Source organism: Mastomys coucha, unplaced genomic scaffold (assembly GCF_008632895.1).
Source record: "Mastomys coucha isolate ucsf_1 unplaced genomic scaffold, UCSF_Mcou_1 pScaffold12, whole genome shotgun sequence".
Taxonomy (NCBI): domain Eukaryota; kingdom Metazoa; phylum Chordata; class Mammalia; order Rodentia; family Muridae; genus Mastomys; species Mastomys coucha.
Genome location: NW_022196894.1, coordinates 19,545,338 through 19,552,741, shown reverse-complemented (window position 1 = coordinate 19,552,741; position 7,404 = coordinate 19,545,338). Strand labels below are relative to the sequence as shown.

Genomic DNA, 7,404 nt, shown 5'->3' with positions numbered 1-7,404 from the left:
TCACACACGCATGCACACACTAACTCTTTCTCTCACAGACACACAAATACACTCACACACACACACACTCACAGACCTCTCTGCTCTCCCTCTCCCTCCCCCCTCCCCTGCTGAGGAAGCACCAGTGCCTCCCCCAATCAAAAGCACACTTTACAATATACAGTGTTTATGGGATGCTGGGCATGGGGTACAATGATGAACGGAGGGTTCCATCTCAGGGCAGCCAACCCCTCTTCTCCTTCTACCTCCCCTTTCTCTTTCCCTTCTGACTTAGCCAATGCTTATTGGTTCTTTAATGTCTTTGAGGAGTTAATATCTGGAAAAAAAAAAAACAATTCAACTAGAAAAGATACTTCTTTTCCTATACCTCACCCCACTACTCTCTAATCCCTTCCCATGCTTATTTTTGAAAATTTTGAAAACGTAAAGTTGAAAACATTTATCATTAGTGACTTATTTATTTGCTGCTTGTTTCCTTCTATTGGAATAAAGTGAGCCCCAAGAGGGCAGATCTTTGTCTCCTCTATGCTCTGCTATGTATTAGTGTCCAAGATACAAACTAGACTATCAGTCATTAACTATGTGTTGATTAAATAAATAAAAAATGCAAGACAACACTGCTATGCCTGCCAATCCTACTTGGACAATTCTTTTCTATCATGGTTTCTCTACCACCTACTTCAATCGTCCTTTCCAGCCAGCATATGAGCCCTTGATCTTCTTAGGGCTTTCCTTACATCTAGCCCAGCAGCCTGGGCTCCACGATCATCTACGACATGATAATCCTCTTTAGCTCCACCCTCTTATCTCCCACTGCACCTGCTGTGCCAACTCCTCGACCGTATATTCCACAATTGCGTATTTTACTCATTGTCCAGCCCAAAGCAATAGTAGAAAGGACCTGTAACTCATGCTAGATTAGATCAATAAAAATTCACAGTACTACCCAATTCAAAATCCACAACACACAAAAGAAAGATTAGGCATGAAAACTGAATTTGAAACTTGAGCCCTACATATATTCTCTGGTATCTTTGGTTGAGTCAGCAGCCTTTTGTCTCAGCTGCAAAGTGAGAAGAGTATGTACTTTGTATTATGAGGATTGTATTTAAACGAAATAATATACCCAAAAGCTCTGAAGAGGTTTATAAGCACATACAAAATGCTAAATAAAGGCTCACACCCCCCCCCGTGACAATGCCCCCCCTTTAGGATGGGTAAGAGCTCCTGCTCTCTAGTTTGAGTAAACTTAGGTGCGCTCCTTCCTCCTTTGCATGTCAGAATTCTGTTTTCATTCGTCTTCTGTCCTTACTCAGAAGTAGTGCCTCTCTCCTTTCCTAAGACTGACCCCAAAATGACCCACACAAATAGTTTTCAACCCCGTCCACATATTGTGTAGTAGAGGAGCCTTCAAAAGCACCAGTGACGAAACCGTGACTAGGCCAGTTAAACTTGAATGTCCCTGAATGGATGCATTAGATCAGGTCTTCCTGTTGTGTTGCTTATGAGATGGGCTCTTGTGCAGCTACGGCTGACTTCAAACTCACTCTGTGGCTAAGGACAGCCTTGAACACCTCGTTTCTCTGCCTCTACCTCCTAAGTAGGATTACAGGGGTGGGCCATCACAGGCAGAAATATTTTGCTTCTGAAAGTTCCCTGACAGAATGCCAAAAGAGAAAGAGTATCCTTCTTAAGCCAACAGTCCCAGAACAACTGGATATCTATATTCTGAAGTGACATTGAATCCCTTTCTTGTGTCATATTGAAAACTTAATTAAACTCTGAGCTAAAAATATAAACTGTTTAGATGCAAACATAGGGATGGACCTTAATGGCCTTGTCAGGGAACACTGCCCTTGATATAATGTCAAAAGCACAAAGAAGGAAAAAGGGAAACTGAACTTCATAAAAACTTGGTTTTTTTTGTACTTGACACCAAGAAAAAGACAGTCCATGGCCGACAAGAAAATATTTACAAATCACTGAGCTCTACATGGCTTGTATTCAGAGAACAGAAAGGACTCTCATAAATCAATAATAAAAACATAAGTGATTAATTTTTAATATGTGCAAAGGGTCTGAACAAACATTTCTCTAAAGAAGATATACACATGACCAGTAAACACATCAAAGATGCTGGACATCCTTAACCCCTAGGGAGATGTCAACAAAGGCACAAGGAGATGCAGTTTCAGATGACTAGGGGGATGGATGCTCAGGACATGACAGGTAATGGCTGCTGCTTCCCAGAACATGGAAAGGTTTGAACTCTTGTATGTTCCTGATGGGAATGTGCTGCCAACTTAGAAAGCAGTTCAGCATCTCCTCAAATGTTCACTGTACAGTTAGCATATGACCCACCATTCTATCCCAAGAAAAATGGGAAGATAAGCAAAAACTTGCATGTGAGTATAAAAAGCAGCAGGATTCCTAATACCTAACAGTAGAACTAGCCTGTCCACAAACAGATGAGTGGAGAAGTATGGTGATTTAACTATGTACACTTACATATTATTTGGCAACATAAAGAAATGAAGTACTGATGTATGTTATGTATATCAAGGATGAACTTCGGAAAAAGTGAGAAAAACTAATTACAAAGGCTCATGTATCATGGGATCTCATCTATAAGAAATGTCCAGAATAAGCAAAGAGGCGTAAGAAGGGAGGTTGATTGTTGTTCGCCTAGTGCTGAGGACATTGAGAAGTGAGCATGGCCTGCTAATGAGTGCGCGGTGGCTTTTTTTGGGATAATGAAAATATTCTAAAGTCGACTGTGGTCATGGTGAACATACCAAAAAAATCACCCAATAGTGAAAAAGAAAAGAGAAAGGATGGAAAAGAGGAGAGGGAAGGAGAAAAAATGTGTAGTGAATTCTAATGTTAGAGTCAATGTCTAATAATAACTGTGGAGTGTGATATCCTTTGAATAACTTTTTCTCTCTTCAATCAGCAGTGTTCCTAGCCAATGCTTTTTAATTTTAACAAAGTATATAGGTATCAGGCTGCACCGCCCAGAAGGGTCGATCCTCTTGGCTATCTGGGGTCACATGTGCTCCTCATGTGGCTAGTGAGCAGTGGCATACAGGCGAAGGCAAGTAGACAGTGCGAGCCAAGCTCCAGGTTCTGCCGCCCCAGGCTGGCTGTTGTGTTACACATCCGTGGATGTGGCCTCTGCTACCAGCTCCCCAGGACACAGCTTTGGTCTGACTGACTTTACCCAAGGCTGGCTCTTGTGTTATACATCCGTGGATGTGGCCTCTTGCCAGCCACCAACTCCCCAGGACACAACTGTGGTCTGACTGACTTTACCCAAGGCTGGCTCTTGTGTTATACATCGTGGATGTGGCCTCTTGCCAGCCACCAGCTCTCCCCAGGACACGGCTGTGGTCTGACTGACTTTGTTTCCTAAATAAATTAATTCCTACTCCTGGAGTAGTTTCAACTTTTAGACAGAAAGGCATCTGTTGATAATTGCTGATACACAGTATTTTATTGTTTGATATTAAACAATTAAGAGTTATTGTTTTATCCCATAAGCACAATATACATGAAAATAAATATAATCTGGAATACAGGCACCAGGGGGACAGTGGGTTCTAGACCCACTCTGTGCCACAGCGGGACAGTTTTACCTCACTCAATTTATGTGCAAGCTAAATTTCTTTCCTGGAAATAAAGCTCTGATTTAATAAACTACGCATGAAGGTAGAGTCTAATAAACGTTTCTCAAAATGCCTTTGAATACAGAAACTTAATTTTTTAAAAGATTAAGGATTTGGTCTTCTGGTAGACTTCAACAATTTAAAGTATCTTTGGAAATGCTTTCAACAGAGTCTTGGAAGGACACAGAATAGAAAAATGCTGCACTATACAGAGATATTATATCTAAAATCATATCAAATGTGTTCAACTAAGCAAATAAAACAACAAAACATAAAACTACCATTGTCTGGACAGTAGGCAGAGGGTTCCCTTCCACAGCTCCAGGGCATGAAAATACCCAGAAAAAAACAAAAGCAAAAACAAAATGACAGCATCCAAGGTTAATATGAGAAAGAAAATAAAATGTTTCAGCTTCAGGTATAATAATGTTTTACAAAATGGATGTTCATTGGGAAGATTAAGAATAACCCTTCCCCCATGAAGGAATGATCTGAAAATGGGGACCACAACTTAGAACCTCTGCTTAGAAGAAAAACTCAAAATGAAGCATTGATTACACAAAGTGACTAAGACATGGTTGAGTGACAAGAAATAATGGTGCACTCTCTCTCGTTCCCTCCCCCACCAAAAAAGAAAAATCAAACACGTGTCTCAGAGCAGTATATCAGTTGCTCAAAGCTGGGAAGTGCAGTTAGGTCACCTGTGCCCTGGGACCGCCCTGGACAGAACAGGACAGTGCTACATCTGTTTTCTTGAATGTCACACCTTTCCTCAAAATAAACCTAAGCACTGGAAAACAACCCCAGATACTTCTGAATAAATTATCAAACCAACTTCACATGTGACAGACATCAGAACTTCCCACTATTTCTAAAACACAGTGGCGTAAACTCTTCAATTGGAAGTTCGCCTTAGAAAACTACTCGGTTACATTTCTTTACAATACAATTTTGGAACATAGGAAGAAATAACTTCATTAGCGATCTTTAAAAATATATCCTTACAATTTAAGGATAATTCCTGCTTAGTCTTCACTACAGATATTCTAGTATTAAAAATAATATATAAAAAATAGCAGCAAATATATACAAACATATCCCAAGTACTCTCATCATAAAGGTTTTGAAAAATGGTCGAACAAGATGTATTTATCTCCCCATATTACAAATACGAGATATTGGCTGTTCTACGATTAGGAAACAAAGGCAAGGTGAAGGGTGAGCCATGGCAGAAAGGACAGCAGCGCAGAAGACGAGTGCTGGGCAAGAGCCTGTTCTGTTTTGCCAGCCCCGCTTTAGGCAGCTCCTTCCTGGTATTCTCCCAGGCTCCCTCACAACACATCCACATCCTCTGGAAGGGAACGGAATCTTTCTTTAAGACAAACCAAGCAAGCATCCAAAGGTAACGTGCAGAACCGTAATCAAAAAATGTCCACGTCTAGCAGGCAGACAAGCAAAGAAATAACCAGCTGTCAGTAGCTGAGCTGTGCCGGGATTGTGGGGTGGGGGTGGTTCAGGTTTCCTACGGGCTTTTGCTGTCTCTTTCACCTTGGGTCTCCCTCAGTAATATCAGTTTTCTAATAAGCTTAAAGCACAAATAAATTCCCCATCTGTCCTTGTGAGATACATGCTGACGAAACAGGAAAAGAGTGTAATACTCACAACAATGAAGAATTCCTACACATGCTGTTCCATTTTCTTGCTTTAAAAAGATGGAAGGTTAATCTAAAGAGCCTTGCAGAATTGGAAAAATAAGGGGGAGGGGATTCTACCCACACAATCCTCTGGCCCACCGCAAAGGAGCTCAAAGCTTGCTGACGTCACACATTCATGAATGGATGTAAATTGGGCTGGTTTAGGATTCCGCACAGACTTAGTGGCTGTGTGTGCTGTGAAGGAAAAGGTGGGGGGGAGGGAGAGGGAGGGCCCAGAGTATACCCAGCCAATAGGCTGCAGGCAGGTATGGCCAGCCCTCTTTTAGAAAGAATCTGGTCACAGAATAAACAGAGCCCGCCAATCAGACATCTATTACAGCCTTAAACCAGAGCAGCACAGCCACAGCACAGAGAGAGAGAGAGAGAGAGAGAGAGAGAGAGAGAGAGAGAGAGAGAGAGAGAGAGAGAGAGATCTAGCGCGCTGTGATAATCATAAATGTGATAATCATAAACACATTATTCTTGGTACTGAATGAAGGAGTCAAAGTGGAATTTTAGAAGGATCAATGCTCCCAAAGATAAAATATTTTTTATTCACTATTAGAGCGATTTCCTTTAACCCAGTCTTGATGTTTAGTAACATGCCTAATGTAATAAAAGGAAATCAAAGTCAGAGAATTTGTTCCTAAGATTGGTGTCAGAACAACAAGCTCACACCCCACAACACAATTTGAAACACCAAAATACTAGGGCAAGGGTGCATACGGTTTTCTAAGATGGAATTAGATAAGCTGTATTGCTTTTATCCCAACATGTTCCTGACCTTTGTGATTTAGCAAAAGTGGGAGGAGAAGGGCAATTTACAGTTAGATTTAAATAAGGGACAGCATTCCCTCATTTATTCAATGTCTGATATTCAATTAAGGCAAGGCTCTAAAAGGTCTCTTGATGAACCTTGAAGCAAAATTTGACTTCAGCATAAAATCTTAGCAGCAAAAACAGCTGTGTTCACTCACCAAATGGGCTCATGACAATTCTTTACTCTAAGTTTTTAAAGGTTATACCAAAGCAGAAGCTAAGGCAACTCTCTTCTCCCTAACACGTTGCTTTACAATCACCAATACTTTCCAAACATTGACCGTCATTTTTGTAGTTGTCAAATGGTCTCAAATCCTTGAACTGAAGTAAGAACAGAAGTGCTTGCTATAAGGTCTCTGTTGTGCAATGTCTCGTGGCTAGGAGCCTTCACAAGGGAGATGCACTCGAGTGCTCAACAAGATGCCTTGTGAAGCAGAGAAAAGGGAACGTGTGGTTATGAGACTTCCCACTACTGTTTTGTGTGAGGAATAGACTTTCGATGGCACAGAGAATCAACAGGCCACTATAAAGAAGTTTGTAGACTATTACTGTGGAAAAGAGGGACCAAAGAAGCTTATCTATGTAAGTTAGGATTGCTCATGGCTAATATAGTATAGAAATGGTGCTAGTAGGCCCTGTGTGTACCCCAAAGGCTATGCCAAATATCCATGATACCAAGCTTACTTCAGAATCATTACATGGGAAGATGATGGAGAATATCCATACTCATTCTCTGGACTCACTGTGCTCTGTGTCAATAAGGTTGGCGAAACAGCACACCAGGCTGTATGTATTAAAAGTACACATGGGGCTGGAGAGATGGCTCAGCGGTTAAGGGCACCGACTGCTCTTCCAGAGGTCCTGAGTTCAATTCCCAGCAACCACATGGTGGCTCACAACCATCTGAAATGGGATCCGATGCTCTCTTCTGGTGTGTCTGAAGACTGTAACAGTGTACTCACATATAAAATAAATAAATCTTTAAAAAAAAATGAGTGGGTTCCTTCAAGAACCAAATGAACCCTTTCAGGTTTCAGTAATGAACGAAGATGATTCTGGTCCTTTTTCCTACGAACACTTTAAAAATCCATTAGTAGATACAAATCTAAATGTAGAAATCAAGGTATGCTTTTTGCTCTAAAAATATGAGCTGTTTTAGTTTTTGTTCTTTGTGAGAGGTGTGTGTGTGTGTGTGTGTGTGTGTGTGTGTGTGTGTGTGTGTGTAA

General features: G+C 41.0%; 1 protein-coding gene across 4 annotated transcripts in view; it reads right to left on the bottom strand.

Annotated features, from left to right (window-relative positions):
- Map3k13 (mitogen-activated protein kinase kinase kinase 13) overlaps positions 1–7,404 on the bottom strand; it is a 160,895-nt gene that overhangs the window by 83,806 nt on the left and 69,685 nt on the right. Inside the window, exon 1 of one of the 4 annotated variants that reach the window (XM_031363505.1) lies at positions 5,328–5,556. The exons of the other annotated variants lie outside the window; for them this stretch is intronic. The gene's annotated coding sequence lies outside the window, so the exon portion shown is untranslated. Of the gene's footprint in view, positions 1–5,327; positions 5,557–7,404 lie in introns of those variants that run through there. 4 annotated transcript variants of the gene reach the window in all.